Below are 18,240 nucleotides of genomic sequence, written 5' to 3'. Positions count from 1 at the left end.
CAGCCCCCTCACCAGCTTCGTTGCTCTTCTCTGGACACGCTCCAGAGCCTCAACATCCTTCTTGTGGTGAGGGGCCCAGAACTGAACACAGTACTCAAGGTGCGGTCTCACCCGTGCCGAGTACAGAGGGAGAATAACCTCCCTGGACCTGCTGGTCACACCACTTCTGATACAAGCCAAGACGCCGTTGGCCTTCTTGGCCACCTGGGCACACTGCTGGCTCATGTTCAGTCGACTGTCAACCATTACCGCCAGGTCCTTCTTCTCTGTACAGCTCTCCAGCCACTCTTCTCCCAGTCTGTAGCACTGCATATATAGTGATCTTCATCCTCTTATATTACAGTGTATTTTAAAGCCATTATGGACAGTTTGGCAGCTGCTAGAAATTAGTATATAGCTCTCAAAGCCAAATGAGCTTCACCTATTAGCAGAGTTTCCTGAGGACTTGGCCTCTTCCAGTGCCTGCAGAGCAAAATATCCAATGTGTTCTGTGATTTTGGAGCATGTTCAGCTAATGAATTCAAATGTGTCTTCCTGAGTTGCTCAATCCATTTGAAACTCTCAACTCCTGAATCAAAAAGATAAAGAAAACTAATGTGCCAGGTAGTACTTACTTTTCAGCACTGCCAAACTAGAATAATCACACTGACAATATTTGAAGTTCCTCTGGATGTCACAGTAGTGACATTTAGAGAACATGTTCATCACAGGTGACTTGGCTGCTCTCTAAAGAATCTATATACTTGTAAAATCAAACAGGTTGTGCTTGTCCTTGTGGGGAATAATGCTCTCACGTTTCAGGAAGTCTGTTTCCCATCAATGAACCGCTTCCATCTTGATAGAGGACCTTAATTACACCTCTCTGTGAAACTTTGCCTACTTAGGTGTCCAAATACCTCTTAAGAGTTTGGTCTGTGCAGCCAATATGTAGCTTATACCTCTGTGGATGTAAGATATGCGACAAAGGCTCCAGAAGTCTTTGCTTGCCTTCATCCTCCTACTCAATGTCTGTGCATGGGCACAATCAGCATTTGTTTCTAATGAGGCTATAGCTGCCCTGGAGTGAGGAAGCATGCTGAGTGGAAAGCTCAGCATCAGCACTCACACTGAGCACTGAAGCTGGCTTCGTACACCACAACCCTTCGAAAAGTAGGCAAATTGCATTTTGAAAGTCCATGGTCCCTCAGGGATTCTGACCCATGTTGTGCGAAAATGAAAGATGGATTTTCTTAAGTAAAGGCTCACTCTCGAAGGAGCATGAGGGTCAGCTTCATAGTGCTGTATGCAGCTACTTCAGTAAATCAGAATGGTTTCCAAGGGCCTCCAGCTGTGTTACAGCTCTTCTGTCGCTACTTCTGGAATATTACCAGAGAGAAAGGCAGCATCTTACACAAGGGCTGTGATCCTATAAATGCTGCTGCTCAAAATCCACCTACATGAAAAGCACTTTTTGGGAAGAGAACATTGGTTTTTACACCAGTAACCAAAATCTCCAGCTCTCTCTAGGTTGGCTTGGCCTGTTTCAGCAGATAGCAAGAACAATGGAAAGATCTTGTTTGCCAAAAGACAGGATTTTTATTGTTCCCTGTCAGAAATCATAAATAAATAGTTGTATGATAATTTACGGGACCAATTCAACATTTACATCACTGAGTATTGTTAATAACACCTCAGACCTAAAACTTCTGTAGTCAAAAGTTTCAAAAAAGCAACAGAAGAAAAAAAAAAAACAATTAACTTTTCAAGACAACGATTCACAGTAGCAATAGTTTCCATCTATCTGCCTCTTATGTTAATGTACATGTAATTTTCTAACTTTAAATTCATATTAAGTTATGCCTCTTTGATCTCATTAAAGCCACTGCTGGTGACCTTCTACTTCCTGCATAATTACTGCTAATGAAAAGCTTAAAATGCCCCATTGAGTTGGAAAGCTATTGAAACACTTGTTATCCACCCTAAAGTCTGAATTCTCCCCTGTCTTTGGTGTACTGTTGCTTAGAAAGGCAAGTTAAGAGAGTTAACAAACTTGCTGCACTGGGGAATTGGTCCAGCTATCAACTGCAGGTGAAGGCTGAGTGGAGGCTGAACTTCATTCTAAATGTGACCCATGCTCCCTTCATTTGCTAAATTAATATGAAAGCAAAATCAGGATTTTATGAAAAACAGGTGAGGAGGAGTGCAGAAGGCATTTCTTCCTCACCTTCTCTGTCTCCCTTTCTCGCAATGTGTCTTCTTTTTTCTGCTTTATGTGGTTCAATCTCATCTGAGTGAGGGCTACATTCAAGGAAGTAAATAAGATATGTGGTCAACCTTAGTGAACCTGTCTTGGATTGAATGATTTTGTGCAAGGTTGAATGAGTGGAGGATGTGGTCCAGAAGGTTTTCTTTAGCTGTCCTTACCTGAAATTGGAGCAAACTGAGCTGCTGTTGAGAATTACAGCTTGAGTCTTGGATGTCTATCCGAAAGCTTTACCTGGTTTTTTTTTTATTAAAAGGGTGTTCAGACACCATCGCCTGGCTCCAAACCTGAAGGAAGAGTTGAGTGGCTGAGACACTTGAAAGTGGCCTTGGACACCCTGATCAGCTACCCTAGGTATGTCTTCTGTGACCTTTGGTATGCTGCTCGGTCTCTCTGCACTTCAGTTTCCCATTAAAGTTACATTTCCATGCTTCTGGGAAAACTGTGAAGATAAATATAGAAAAAAATCCTGTAGTGTCTCAGCCTTTCTGAATGGGGCTATCATGGAGAGATGAGAGCTGGTTGGTTGGAAGAGGCTGTAGTGACATAAAAGAAAAGTCATTGCCTCGACCTTCACCCCATTAGGAAGCTTTTGATATCCATACCATGCAGGAGTTTTTCAGCATGGCTCCTGCTTTTGCTAACGCATACTAGTCTTCATTCTGATCTTCTCCCAGATGAGAAGCCAGAGATAATGGTTTACCAATGAGCTTTACTCATCCCACGTTTAACTGGAAACATGAGCCCAGGACAAGAGATTGGCTGAAGCTATGAGAACTGATTTCCGTAGCTTCTCCAAGAGGTGGACTGGTAGAGAGTATATCCTTTTTTCATAACAGACAGTATAAATGAGAAATTAGGAGGGGCTGGAGAAGCAAAGCCTCCTGTTTTTAAGGGAAAAAGTACTGCAGGAAGGAGGGGCTGAGGAACTTGTTCTTATTTAACTGCACTTCCAGACAAGACCAAGGGAAATTAGCTGGGACAGGGGAGTCGAACTGTCTGACTAACTCAATGATTCAGGTTAAAATCATAAACTGTTGAGGAAGACTGAAGACATCTCTGAGGACTTTGTCCTAAACCCAAGGATGCTCTACCTGGATAAGGATACAGAAAGAGATGTGTCCATTTTATTGAACAACAGCCTTATATCTCACATGTACCTTTTGTTGAAGACCAATTTGCAGAAGCAATTCGTGCCCCTTAGCTTTCGTTTTGCCCTAGAGAGTTATTTGCAAGCTCTGGAGTACACAGAGCCTCAAGATCTGACAGAGAGAGGCATAAGCCCCAGGCTTGGTGGGGAAAGGTAATGAGTCATCAGAAGATCTTTGGGGCCCTTATGGTGACTTAGTGCTCCCATTTCCATGAAAAGACATCCTGCATCCTCCGGAAAAGTAGGCAAACCCTGGGAGGGTTATGGACACCATGGGAAAAGCACATCAACCTCCATCAGTCTGCAAGAACCAAGATGAAGGGAATTAAATGTGTTAGGATAGGTACGGGCACATGCTAAGGGACTGATGGCAGCAATGGTCCTGCCTGCACAGCAGGATGTGGGGGCATCTGGTATGAATGTGATCTTGGGTCATGCTTACTATGCAATGAACCCATTGGCTCCAGTTTAGTTTTGTCTGGCGCTTAAGAACTAGCCCCTACTAACTCTGGCTGACCACCCACCTCTTGTTCTCGTCTGACTAGAGTCTGTCACCTTGCCACTGCTGAGTCCTGCAGCTTGATGAATTCACCATATGGACTGCAGTCTGGTTTTCACCTGAGAATCTATTTTTATTGGAAAATAAATACATTTTTGGCCCTTGCGGCTTTAGAGAAAAAGCTGAAGCACATGAATTTTGCATGTCAAAGAGGGTGGACAAATTAAAAGAGCTAAGTATTTATTATTTTTAAGTCTACCTTTTAGAATATCTCAGGAATTTTGAGGCTTGACATAAAGTTGGCAGTTTTTTTAACACATTGAGGTGATGGTGACACACCTTCGAAACTCCTGATACTGCACTGTGGAAAGAGCAAGACATGAAAATGCCAGATCCTGGCCTTTGCATGTGTTATGTCTATCTGGAGCCTTATCATGGAAGTGAAAGGGATTACTTCTGATAAACAGGAGGTATACTTGTGGAGTCTGGATTTGAGGGAGGATCTCTAATCTCAGATTTCATCTATGTCAGCTCATGTAACCATAATTACCAAGCGCTGTTCTCTCTTATCCCAGTCTCCTATCTGACATCTGTGCGGAACTCTGAAATCCCAAACATGTTGGTGTGAATCTGTGCAAGTACTCTGGTTCTGGGAAATTTATTTTTTTTTATTTGGGGGATTTATTTCTTTTTTTCTGATCAGGTGCACAGCACATGCCTGGTTCCCACAACTGAGAGGAAGCAGTTTCTTGGTGTTCGCTCTCCTGGGCAGTAATTACAATTTGTCAGGAATGCAGTTTATTTTGTAATTTGTATGTATTCCCCATAGCACAATTGTGTAACACCTATACAAATATTTGTTCCTCTTAAATGTGTGGAAAAAATATACTACAGTGGTGGTCAGAATAGGCCTAAGTAACAAAACCTTTTCTTTCCTGTTCTTGAACCTGGTCCAATATTCATTAAAATCATCGGTAATACTTACATTGACTTCACTAGGAATAACTCCAGATCTTAAATATTTGTAGTTTCTGGTGTATGCTATATTGATGGCCCTAATCTATTTATATATTCAGGTGGCATAGTAGAGGTAAAACAAGATTGTCATCATTGTCTAAGCACAAATGTTATGGGGACAGCAGCTGAGCAACAGCATAGACCTCAGTTTCTGTGCTCCTGCAATAACTGGTTTCTCTGATTACAAGTCTGATAAAGGAGCAAAAATATTTTTCTCTGATTGATTTTGTGTTGAATATGGTGTCAGGCTAGTGCAATTTACCCCTTATTTTATATTCTGTCAAACAGCCCCAAAGAAGAGGCTAACATGACAGATACAGCAGTGGCACTCTTTTAAGTGTGTAAAGGTAAGCATCTAGAGCAGAACAAAAGATAAGAAACCTGGTATTTGTAACCCAGGACTTCTTGTGATCACTGAATAGTCGTAGTATTATGCAAAACAACAGCAACAAAGATAGAAAATGGGAACATGGAGCAAGCAGCTGTGACTTTTTCCTCATTTCCTTTTAATTTCATTTGGAGGGGGGAAAGGCCTGGGTAAGAAATACTGCAGGAAATATCTTTTATTGAATATTCATAACCTGGTGGTACAAAATGAAGTGGTATTTAAATACCTGCTGCTCTGATATGGAAGTAAAGCCATCAGAAGTCTATCCTCATCAGGAAGCAATGCAATTGAAATGACTGTCAGGCTATTTGCACAGTGATGGCTCTTATTTAAGCTGCCACCCCTACTGAACTTCCTGAAGTATTACACCCCTCTGCCTGTCTCATGGTGCTCAAAGAAAACAGGCAGAATTGTAGACTCAAAAGAAAAAGTTCAGGAAAACTGTGGGATTTCTGTCCATATTTTCAATGGACTGTATGAAATATTTAAAACGTATTATGGTGTGTGACATGTAAGTATAATCCATTTAAGGGGAAAAAAATATTCTCATTTATTTTTCTGGAGCACCTACTCATTTGCATAAAGCTTTTTTTTTTTTTTTTTAACAATGTGTCCTTTTTTGTTTTCCCCATGTAGAATATGGACTCACATTAGCTTCCCAGATTGTGATAAAAGTGTTTTATCTCCTTGTGTCCCACTCATGCTATAGAGTCATCTAAGCCCCTGTAATGATCTGACTGGAAGAGTCACAAAATCTTAGTGTATTCCGCACCTTTTTTTTCCATAAGGAACTAATGCTTTTTGCAGACATAATGCCTTTTCATGCCAATCAAGATGCCCACCAATAAGTGATTTTTACTTCACTCGTGGGTCACAAAAAAAATTGCAAGTCATATCCAGTGGTGGAGCAAATAACTTTCTTGAGTACTATCAGGAAATTTTGAAGGAACTGAGAGCCATAAAGTCAAACTTGGGAAGAAGGCTCCAGGAAACCTTTGTCATGTGAGAAATACCATCAGTGCTCTGAAGGAGCCACCTCCCTCTGCAAGGGTGGGGATGAACCAATGAACTGAGTAAATACTCCTCTTTAGATTGCTCCATCATCTTGCTGGGTAAGTGGATTATCATAAGGGTGACACCATCATGACACTGCTGTTGTGGCATGACTTTTCCTGCAAGCTTAAGCCACACCTTAACTACTGGTGAGCCACAAGAGGCTCAAGAGCCACGAACTCATGATCCTTCATCTAGCTGATGTCTGTACCAAAGATTGCCCACCGGTTTCCAAGCAAAATAAAACTGAGATTCACTATAGCTTTGCAATTTTACAACACAGCTGGAACTTCATGGTTTTACATCAAAAACAATTCTAAAGGTAATGACATTTCAAATTGTTCCTCTGAAGCACTTTTGGGTCCATAAGAGCCGGATCAAGCTATGATCACCTATATGCAGGTGCATGCATGGAGCTTACAGCAATGAGAAGAAATTAGACATAGAAAGCTAGGTTTTGGTTACCCTTGACTGGAAAACAAAAAGGGAGATAAAAATAACAGCACTCTCAAGTGCTCACAACTCAAAAGCTAGTCCCTAAAAGGTAAGAAAATCAACCCCAAAGCAGAAGTTTTAGGTTAAATAAAAAGACATTCTGTCTATTTGGATTCTGGTGTTAAGCTGTTAAACAGTACATTACAAGTTTTTTTTTTTCAACAGCCTTGTGGCTGATATGGCAAATATATGTTTTATTGTGTTTCAATAGAAGTTGTATTTCTGCAAATGAAATTTTCTCTAGGTTATCTGATGAGCTCTGGTCAGGTCTTTGGTGGCAAACCCTTTGTTTTTTCTCTATATTGGCCTTCTGCATTGTTGACCAGCTTGCTTCTATATAAAAAAGGTTACTGGAATTTGCAGGTATGTCAGTTATTGGTGATTTCACACTTGCTGCTAAGCCAGACATTTGACAATTATAAACAGATGCATCTGTAACTCATTTGTTTCTGCTCAAAAAGTGGAAAAGCTATTTTATCCCCTATTAGAATAAGAAAGGTAGAACTATATTTTTACTGTAAGTAGTAAAACAGTTACAGTCAGGAAAAAAATCTTCATGATAAAATTATTCATACTTTCATTCAATAGTAGTATTTTCTATTTAACTCAGTTACTTAACTATACTTTGTCCAACAAAATATTAAGCAGAAGCAAAGCTGGAGCGAGGATGTTAAACCTGTGGTTATTCATCAATAATGACCATCATCTGGAGTTGTGGGGCAAATTCAGTAGGTCTGCAGGCAAAGATTGTGCTATATGAGAAATACAATTTGTCCCGTGGGGGTGGGGGGAAATTCATATATTCCAGTAATAATCCGTGACCTACGGAATTTTACGTCTGAACACTGTTGTGTTGTAGTACACTAGAAGACAGACACAAATGATCTTCCAAATTGAAGCAGTGACAGGTATAGCCTGTAATGCTTTGGTTAACTGTAATCTTAATTTAAGATTGTCTATGGGTAGAATAACTAAACCAGAAAAACTAAAATAAGTGCTACTATCTAATGTTTAAATGTTGTTATAGAGGTTAATAAGGCTTTTCAATAATCTGTGTGCATCTCTACCTTTTCAATAATAAACAGATTGCATAAATGCTACACTCAGAAGTTCTCATAACCCAATGAGTCCATTATGGAATTATATCTTTAGCTCACGTGCAAAACTAATCATATGACGAATGTTCATGATGCAGTTGATTAAAAACAACAACGGTAAGTCAAAAAGCTTTTTGACTTTTTTTTTTTTAATCCACTGATGCTTTATTCTATATGAACTCATCACTAGAAGACATAAAAAATCTTTAAAAATCGAGTTACACAGGTAACAAGACTGGGATGTGCACAGAAATCTAAGTTTTGATTTATTTATTTTTAATTAGTGAGTGCCTTGTATAGTGCAGTGAAATAAATTGCATTTGCTAGTGTTTCTTCATTTAATGTATTTTATGAGAAAAGTCCAGTTTTGAAGAATTTAAAACAATCTAATTGCCTTTGACATGTCTACCACTTTTCATATTTATCTCTCCAAGATCTATTTCTCTTTTTGGTACCTGTTTCTTCTTCTCTTGCTGTTGTCTTTCATCTTTATATTACCCTTCTCATCACTTTCAGCTTCCTTTTCTTTTCATCAATGAAGCTTCAATAGACAACATTCTTTCAATCAGAAGTTTAACAGTACTGTACAATAAAGGACCAAACTCCATAAGGTTATAGGCATGTGTACTCCACAGTCACAGAACAATAATGTATATGTACACACTAGCTTTAAACTGCCTTGCTGGGTTAACAATACTGGCCTAGCTACCACATGAATCGGCATGGGCTAATGTAACTTACTAAGAAAAGTCTGCAGAATAAATGCACACAAAATCCTGCAAAACTTATTTGAGGAGATTTTAAACTGTGTGGTAATTTTGAGGATCCCTGTTTAGATAAGGATCCTGAGACTCAGAAGTTCACTGCTGGGCAAAGAAAGTGAAACCTTTTACAATCTCTGATGCACAAGTATTTGTAAGTCTTTAGGTGTGAGTTGTCTTTCCACTGCATCTGGATCCTGAGGTGGCTTTCCTTCTCTTCCAGTAAGATGAGGCCATCTGTGCTAGAAGAATGTCTGGATATGATCTGGATTCACACTTCACGTAAGTGTGCAGATTAATTAAGTGAGGGACAGATACCCAAGACAATCATAATTAATGCCTTAAGTAAGTTATAAACCAAGGCTCCAAAGATGAAAGCTCACACTGCTTGACTGATTTACTAAATCACACATTCCCTCTTAACCACCGTTTTAAGGGCAAAATCTTCGCCAGCTCCATGCATGTGCTTTGAGAACTAGACACTTCAGAGCTTCCTGCATTATCAGCATCACTGTATTTTTTCCCAAGCACTGCAGTACATACTCATGTTAAATTCTTTGAACTTGCATCACGTCATAAGATGTGATTAAACCTTCCAGACCTGCAAGTAGATGTTTTGCATATTGAAGAACTAAATCTCATACCTAAATCTCTCTGCCTCCTGGGGTTCCCCACATGAAAAGTATTCTCCTTCAGCTTTTCAGATGCTTCTATTTTCATCCTGGAAAACCATGATGACTTTAGGAGGATCTAAGAGGGAGCAAGTTACTTTGAACTTCGGTTTTCTACGACAGGGTGGGAAAGCATTTCAGTTTTCAAACTGAACTTACAAAATAATAATCTAGCAGGTTTCAAGAAATTGGGTACTTTTTTTTTACTTTTCTTTTGGCATTTTCAGAGACAGTATTTGGAGTCTGATCCAATACTCCTGAAGTCTGAGAGAACTGAGCATGAGAAGGGAAGCCAGTATGGCTATCTAATAAGGAATTTATTAGATGTTAAAAAGACATCTTCAGTAAGTGGAAGTCCAGATGAAGAACATAGAAAAGATAATAAAACTTCTGGCAAGTTGAACATGAAGCCGTAACAAAGCTGGCCAAAAAAGATTCTGAGGAGCAAGGGTGCAAAATTTAACAATAAAACCCTTTTTTCCCCAAAATACATCAGAAACAGGAAGTTTGCCAGCAAATTGATGGAACCAATATATTACTAAAACATAAAAATGTCCACTAGAGAAGGACAAGTCTACAGCAGAAAAGCTTGAGAGTACTATATTTGTGAACATTTATTATGAAGGGGCCAAAAGAAGTTTCTCTGTTGGAGCCGATTGTAGGGCAATGTCCTGAGGAACTGCTGATACTGAAGTGGTTTGATAGTAAAGGGGATGAGAATAAATCACCACAACAACAGAGGCAAGGGCCACACTGTAAAGATGCAACTTGCACAGAAGCTGTACAGAAACTCAAAGAGCAGTCAGCTCCTCTTGCCTCTTAGCACTTCAGTCAGCCTTGTTTTAGAGATCTATGACAACCTGTATGTGACGCTGTTTTTCAAACAGGACAACCAGGAAACCACAAACATGTGTATGACTTCTTATTTCCAAACTGGTATCATCTTGCCTTAGTATACTCAAATCAAAACCAAAACAAAATAAACCCCAAGCTCATGCTTATTACGAAGCAAAACAGATCAAATTTCCAGCCTCATTTCTTTTGTGTGGATAATTGCTCAAATTCAATTGAAAGGAAATACTAGGGGTTTTTTAATCATTGCTTGATATTTGACAGGAGACTACCTTCTGTTCTACCTTGAAGTCTTGTCATGTCCTTCAGTCTATATCAGATTCCTGCATTGCACTGTTGGGATATGGAGAGGAAGAAGCAATATAGGGATTGTGAGACATTTGGTGGTTCATATGTCTGGGAGAAAAGCCGGTGTTCCCACTTCCCTGTAGTATTAGTGTAGCTAATGTGAAAGGCTGGCCTCAGCTCTGTTCCCCATCCTTAGTACTCAGGGGAAAAATAAGGATTATGTTTATTGTAAGTGATAGTTTTGGTTAAGACATTCAAGGGCCACCTGGTCCCTGCCTGATCACCAGCTTAAGACAGAACAGCCAGTTTATAACTGTTTCCTCTGGTTCCTTTGGAGCTCTGGAAAGCAATGAAAAAGCCTTGAGCTGTGTACTTCATCTCCTCTTTTTTTCAGCACTCCCTCTTCTGTTGCTTGGCATAAAATCTGCCATCTGCATGCAGCACTGAAGCACACTCGGGGAAAAAAACCTTTCTGCCCATCTTGTGCCTCCTAAGAAGGATCTGCACAGAAAATGATTACATGTGGCCATTTTATTACCTCTTGGTTTTACAATCAGTGGTATAAAGAGACTACATATGAACAATCCTATGACCTGTAAATAGGTAAGACCAATGTTGGCCAATAACAATACAGTCAAAACTCCAACTACTGTGCAATAAAACTCTTATTGTCTGTGTAGTACAGGGCTATGACTGAAGAGACATTTTGTGTGTGAAAATGCTACCCAAAATCCTGTTTATATAGAGTGGATGCATTCATATCATCCTAGATTGTTTTGACTACAGAAAATTTTGTTGATGATAACATGTAGACTTAGTACTTTCATTTTGAGTTAGGGTTTAGTTTCACTTTTCATGCCAGGGTTTTGGTGTGGCTTTCAGAAATAGGGTAATTATCTTATTACTTATATGACTTATATGACTTATCAGAACACATTGGAGACTTTTATCAGAAATGGTTGACGGGAAAAGCTGTACACGACAGGAACCTAAACATTGACTTCTGACCCCTTAACACACGTTTGCCACCCCAACTCCTCTGCCATAAATAATATACGGAGCTATATAACTGTAAATACATATTTAGATCATTTTCAAGGGGGGCAGATAAGTACCTTTGTTTTAACTTAAGCAACTGCTTTCAGCCTCCTCTACAGTCAGACACAAAACCTTAGTTTGGGTGCTAAAATTTCCTAGAAAGCCTTCAGGGGTGAGCAGACCATTTAGAGATACTTGAAAATATAACTGGAGAAGGTCCTCCTTTTGTCTGAGATTACCATCAGTGTACAACGTCAGTAGTTTTTCGTGAAACATTTTGGCTTAGCTAAAAAAGAAAAGTAAGCAGTTTCTGCCCAATACACTTCAAATATTTCTTGTTTCATTTATGAAGAACATAGCTATCCAGGCAAATAAATTCTTTACTTGTATCCTCATTTGTTTATTCTCGTTTGCAAGACATAATCTTTTTTTCTGATTTTTTTTTTTTTTTGTGAATTGTAATTGTTAAAACTCTGAGATAGAACCTTCTTAATTGCCTTTAATTCAAAGGTAATACCATAGTAGAAGGGAGTATGAATTTACTCAGATCACTTCAGACGTTGTACAGTTACTCAACAAAATCATAGAATCATAGAATCATAGAACAGTTAGGGTTGGAAGGGACCTTAGAGATCATCCAGTTCCAACCCCACTACCATGGGCAGGGACTTCAAATACCATTTAAAATGTCCATCCAAAATAAATGTCTGCTTTTTAGAGCAGTAAGGAGAAATCATTTGCCCATAAATGAATGAATAAATAAATAAATACATTTGTTCACTGTGAGTTTTCAGAACTTCACTAGTCTGAAAATGTACTGCAATTCTCATAGAAGAAACACAGTCCGTTTCTCTTGACGTAAAATGAAGAAATCACTGTCTTGTCTTGGTGTTTTTCTTGCTTAAAGTACGGGGGGGGGGGGGGAAGGTTATAGCTGCACGGGAGGCTGAGGCTGCGGGAGAAGAGGAAGAGAAGGAGGAGGAAAAGAAGGTGGAGGAGAAGGAGGGGGAAAAGAAGGAGAAGCAGGAGGAGAAGGCATCCGCCCTTCCCGCCGGCTCTGCCGGTGCCGCAGCGCCACCCCGCGGCGCGGCCGGTGCTCCCCAGGTTTGCGCTGTGGGAGGAACCGAAAAGAGAATTCCCGTGTGCCTCAGTTTCCCCCACCTGCTGGGAAGAGGTGAGGTGTGTAATGAGCCTTTGCAAGGTGTCTGAGCTGGGTTTAATAAAACTGTGCCGCGTTTATTATACAGAAGCTCTGCTCTCTCTTGCTTCTATTTGATTTTCCAGTCCTGTTCAATGTTTTTATCAACGACCTGGATGAAGGCATTGAGTGCACCTTTAGCAAGTTTGCAGACGACACTGAGCTGGGTGGAAGCGTGGATCTGACGGAGGGTAGGGAGGCTCTGCAAAGGGATCTGAACAGGCTGGACCGCTGGGCCGAGACCAATGGCATGAGGTTTAACAAGGCCAAATGCCGGGTCCTGCACTTGGGGCACAACAGCCCTATGCAGTGCTACAGACTGGGGGAAGAGTGGCTGGAGAGCTGCCTAGAGGAGAAGGACCTGGGGGTGTTGGTTGACAGCCGACTGAACATGAGCCAGCAGTGTGCCCAGGTGGCCAAGAAGGCCAACAGCATCTTGGCTTGTATCAGAAACGGTGTGACCAGCAGGTCCAGGGAGGTTATTCTCCCTCTGTACTCGGCACTGGTGAGACCGCACCTTGAGTACTGTGTTCAGTTCTGGGCCCCTCACCACAAGAAGGATGTTGAGGCTCTGGAGCGTGTCCAGAGAAGAGCAACAAAGCTGGTGAGGGGGCTGGAGAACAAGTCTTACGAGGAGCGGCTGAGAGAGCTGGGGTTGTTTGGCCTGGAGAAGAGGAGGCTGAGGGGAGACCTTATTGCTCTCTACAACTACCTGAAAGGAGGTTGTGGAGAGGAGGGAGCTGGGCTCTTCTCCCAAGTGACAGGGGACAGGACAAGGGAGAATGGCCTCAAGCTCCGACAGGGGAGGTTCAGGCTGGGTATTAGGAAAAAATTTTTCACAGAAAGGGTCATCGGGCACTGGCAGAGGCTGCCCAGGGAGGGGTTGAGTCACCATCCCTGGTGGTGTTTAAAAGACGGGTAGACTTGGTGCTCAGGGACACGGTTTAGTGGCAGATAGGAATGGTTGGACTTGATGATCTAAGAAGTCTTTTCCAACCTGGTGGTGATTCTATGATTTCCCTTTAGTTATCAATGCTTACAAATATCTGAATGGTGGGTGTCAAGAAGATGTAGTCAGACCCATTTCAGTGGTGCCCAGCGATAGGAAAAGGGACAGTAGGCACAAACTGGAGCACAAGGAGTTCCACCTGAACGTGAGGAAAAATGTCTTTACTGTGAGGGTGGCAAAGCACTGGAATAGGCTGCCCAGAGAGGCTGTGGGGTCTCCTTCTCCAGAGATACCCAAAACCAGTCTGGACGTGAGCCTATGCAACCACCTCTAGGTGAACCTGCTTTAGCAGGGGAGTTGGACTGAGTGATCTCCATGGTCCTTTCCAATGCCTACCATTCTGTGATTCTGTGATTCTGTGGTTCTTTTTACCCCACTGGCACCCTTGCCTCTTACCTCTTTTAGCTGGAGATGACTGGGAATTTCCTGACTGAGGAACTGAACATCTCATCTTGTAATTTAATAGGAAACAAACTGTTGCTAATGCCTTTGGGCCCTCAGAGCTCTGTAGTCAGGTGGGCGCCCCGGGGAGCCATCCTGCCTCCAGGAGAGGAGTTGGGGCAACTTCCAGCCTTACTGCCCTGGAAACCCAGCTCTTCACCTGTGAGAATCGTCTTTAAACACAGCATATTTCCCCCACATCTGTGTTTCACAAAGTGTCCACTTTACTGTAATTCCTTCACATTTCAAGATTTCATTTGCAACACAAAATAAAAAGTTTCAGAGGAAAATCAAAAAGGATTTTCACCGACAGCAATGCATGCACATGCATTTTCTCTACAGCAGAGCTTGCATAACCTTTACAAAGTCACTATTTCTGGAAACCTGATTTATAGGAGAGCAAATAGATGGACAGCTGATCCCCAGGGGAATAATGTAAGTCATCACTGACAAGCACATGGAAAGACCACCCAGTTCCAAGTTGATGTTGCCAGGCTAATAACTGTATTAGCAAATATTCTATATAAGCCTGGTTTGTGTGCTCCCTGGTAACAGTGTTGCTTTTAACAGCTTACATAAACATAAAAGATAAGAGCATTTTTAAAAGATCTGATGTATCACATTAGATCAAAGCATTGAGTGAGAAACTGGCAATAAGTCATCCAAAATAATTCACTGTGACGTGAAAGGATTTTTGTCAGCTAAGGTAGAAATTCTCCAGGGGAAGAGCAAAGGAAGAGGAGATGTTTTGTCCTTAAAATAGCTGATTCTCTACGCATACGTGCTCCATGGAAAGCACAACAGTAGTTAGCCATGTGAGAAGCATCCATTTCTCATTAGCTCTAGTATCTTAATTACACATATTTGACCAACGAGGCAAAGGCAGAGTAGCTGAGTGGACACATCACTGCAACTGATATATGCAGACAGAAACACTACACGGCAGATGTATCATAATATGGGCCATCATTTTCTCATGTTGAAAGCTGGAGCTCCCCTGCCCCACAATGCAGAGTACTTTGTATGAGAAACCTTATTTGTGCTGTCTCAAATTGTCATGGATTTGTGTTTCTTTCCAAATGAACTTTAATTCTGACCCTGCCGAGGGTGTATTGCTTGTTTTGGAAATACTTGCAGTGTCCCTAGAATGTTTATTTTCCACCCCAATATGCTGCTACATTCTTGCAGGCTTTCTTTGGTTGTAATGCAATGTTTGGCCAGGAAACAGAGAATACAAATGAAAAACAGTGCCTCAATCTTAGGGAAGAGTAGTGAACCTGTGACAGAAAGTGTTTTGTTGGAAACAAGGCAAAGATTTCCAGAGAAATAATAAACAAACAGCTGGTCAGCATCTCCGCAAGACCTTCAACTTCAGATGTGTATTTCCTGGAAGGATGAGAATATTTTGTTTAATTCTCTTCCTTTGCCCTCAGCAGGTAGAAGAAGCAAAGGGCAGGTCTAGTCATAATGTTCAAAGCAGATAATAAGATATTTAATAAGTCTGGCAACAGTACAATTTGCATGACGAGCCAACTATATACAGATTGTTTCCAGTAATGGATCCAAACCACTGGCTTACCCCATTGGGCTTTGAATCCCAATTTGTGATCAACAAAAGAGGCAGGGAAATAAGTGTGAAGCAAATTAGAAGAGGTATGTATTTAATCATCTGGAAGCATGTGGAGACTTGAAAGGCTGAGAAAAATGAAATTAAAGGTCTAGAAATGAGAAGGGTTTACAAATGTAAGGATATAAAGAAAGAGGTATAGTTCTATACAAGGATAGGCCAGATAGGCCTGACCACAACAGGGGAGCGGTTAGGGACCAGGAGGAGATGACAGCCTTACATATTTGCATCCAGGAAATACAAAGTCTTTGGGAACCCTTGACATAATAGTCCACTCTCCCCCATGCTCCTGAGAAGGAGAGGTATATTATCTATGGGAGGAAAATAGTCTGAAGGAGACAAAACAGCTGGAAGTGCCACACAGTACTATGCTGGGTCCTGTCCACCTGGAAAACAACCCCTCTGATCATGCAGCACACAAGGTATGAAAACCCATTGGCCTGTGTGGAAATTGTGAGCTTGAGAAATCTCTAGCTCTTAAACAAGAATTCAACTTCTTGCTCTCAAATTAGAACATGTGCATGTGTGGTGTCGTTTCGCTCAGAAGTCGGAGTGACTGAAACTCTGGTGGCACAATAAAGTCTAAATTTGTCTGTAAACACAAACTGAAAATTCCAAAATTTAAATTATAAACCCAGAACTCACAAAATGCCCAGGTTTCCCAGGAACCTGTAAAAATCAACCCATTCATAAGATGGCAAGCCAGATTCTTTCCTGGTTTATGAAGTGTCAAAGGAGTTAATAACTAAATACCAGATGTGGGCTCTACAGTGCAGGTGGTGCCTGAACCTGGGTGATACCTGCATGCCTACTACATTGCAAGTGAAGCTGCTGCACTAGCAGGTGCCATAGCCATTATTATATTGCGTAGCTAAGCAAGTCAGACATGTACATTCACTGAGACCACAAAATGCTTTGTTTGTGCTCAGATGGACTTCCACGTGAACATGCAGTGAATAGCAACACATCAACAGATCTGCTTTCAATTGTGAATGATGGATGGGAAACCTAATAGTCAGATGCAAGAGACTAACACGGAACAGAGATTTTGGCTTCAGGACAGTGTTTGGACAACTCTTTTCTTGCCATAAAGGCAAAATAAAAAGGTCAGGGGGCAGGACTGGCTTTTGCCCTATAAGGCAAGGTAACAAAACTGACATTGTACTCAAGTGAAAAGCCAATCTTATGACCAACAGCACAAAGCTGAAGCCTTTGAGCAGACAGATCCTTGTAGGTAATATGAACAAACAGAATTGCTGTAAGTATATTGGCAAATTAACCCATAAATGCTGCAGTGTCTATGGCGATGAGAGCTAGCCAGAATAGCTACAGTACAAACTGGGCCTTCTCTCCCCATTACAAAGCAGTGCAAATGGGTTTGCACCACGTTCCATGCTGGTGTCAAATACAACTTGTTTAAAGCAAGCTTGGTTACTGTAATATATCATTGCTTCCTGTAGTGTAGATGTATCATCTATAGGCTACACATGCTCTGCTCTCCTCACTACACAAAAGCTGATCTTCCAATGCTATAGCAGTTGAACATAAGACCCGAACAGACAGGTACCACCTCCCGTCTCTCCTCTGCTTGCTTCACTCAGCAGTCAGCATCTCCTTTCTGTTAGGAGGACTGAGTGACAGCCAGCTAGCCCTCCTCTGAGGCTCAGATGGAGCCATGCCAAGCAACGTGACTTTCAGATTCTGGTGGAACAGATACACTGACAATTTTTTTGCTACCACACTGGAGTCCCCAACTCTGAATAAGTTTAATAAAACTTCACCATATTTATTACTCAGAAGTTTAGAGGTCCTAGCTGCAACTTGCAAAAGGCATCAGTGTCATTGCAATGTTCTTCATCACTGGGAAGTGAAAGTCTGGATAGAAAGCTTCTAGCAGGAGTTTAAACTTGGCATTGCTGCATAAAGCTAACATGGATCGTGTTCAATATTTAAAAATGTATTTGGTTATTCATTTATATATAGTACAATGTACAACAGACAAGGGAAGGCATCAGATTTCTGGTTTGCCTGGAAAATTACTTCCTCACTCTCTGTACATCTCATAGTTAGCTGGAACAGGTTGAAATTGGTCTCCCAGTACAACACTGTCACAAGCATATTTTATTTTTGTTTGAAGTCAGAGAGTTTGGTCCTATTGTATTTCTCCTCTGACTGTCAAAATAAACCTCTACATTTGTACCCATGTAGATTTTTGTTCTGATAAAGAATTGTACACAATTTAAGTTTAGGCTATAAGATGTTGTCTATAGATCATGTTCCTCATGTCTGTATAACAAGATAGATTTCCAAAGGCATGAAGGGGAGTAGGGTTGTTGTGGATACCTAGTGTCCCTTTGCACCCTTGGAGATCATTCTTTCATGTTTTGCTATCTGCCTATGCAAACACTCTGCTG

General features: G+C 41.1%; 1 long non-coding RNA gene across 1 annotated transcript in view; it reads left to right on the top strand.

The window, feature by feature from the left end:
* LOC128850922 (uncharacterized) overlaps nucleotides 1–8,058 on the top strand; it is a 49,433-nt gene extending 41,375 nt beyond the window's left edge. The window contains exons 2-3 of the long non-coding RNA XR_008448158.1: nucleotides 2,499–2,596; nucleotides 7,930–8,058. This is a non-coding gene — a long non-coding RNA (uncharacterized LOC128850922). The remainder of the gene's footprint in view (nucleotides 1–2,498; nucleotides 2,597–7,929) is intronic.
* Nucleotides 8,059–18,240: the final 10,182 nt, after the last annotated feature.

Source organism: Cuculus canorus, chromosome 1, assembly GCF_017976375.1.
Source record: "Cuculus canorus isolate bCucCan1 chromosome 1, bCucCan1.pri, whole genome shotgun sequence".
Taxonomy (NCBI): domain Eukaryota; kingdom Metazoa; phylum Chordata; class Aves; order Cuculiformes; family Cuculidae; genus Cuculus; species Cuculus canorus.
This window is presented reverse-complemented; position numbering and strand designations above follow the sequence as displayed.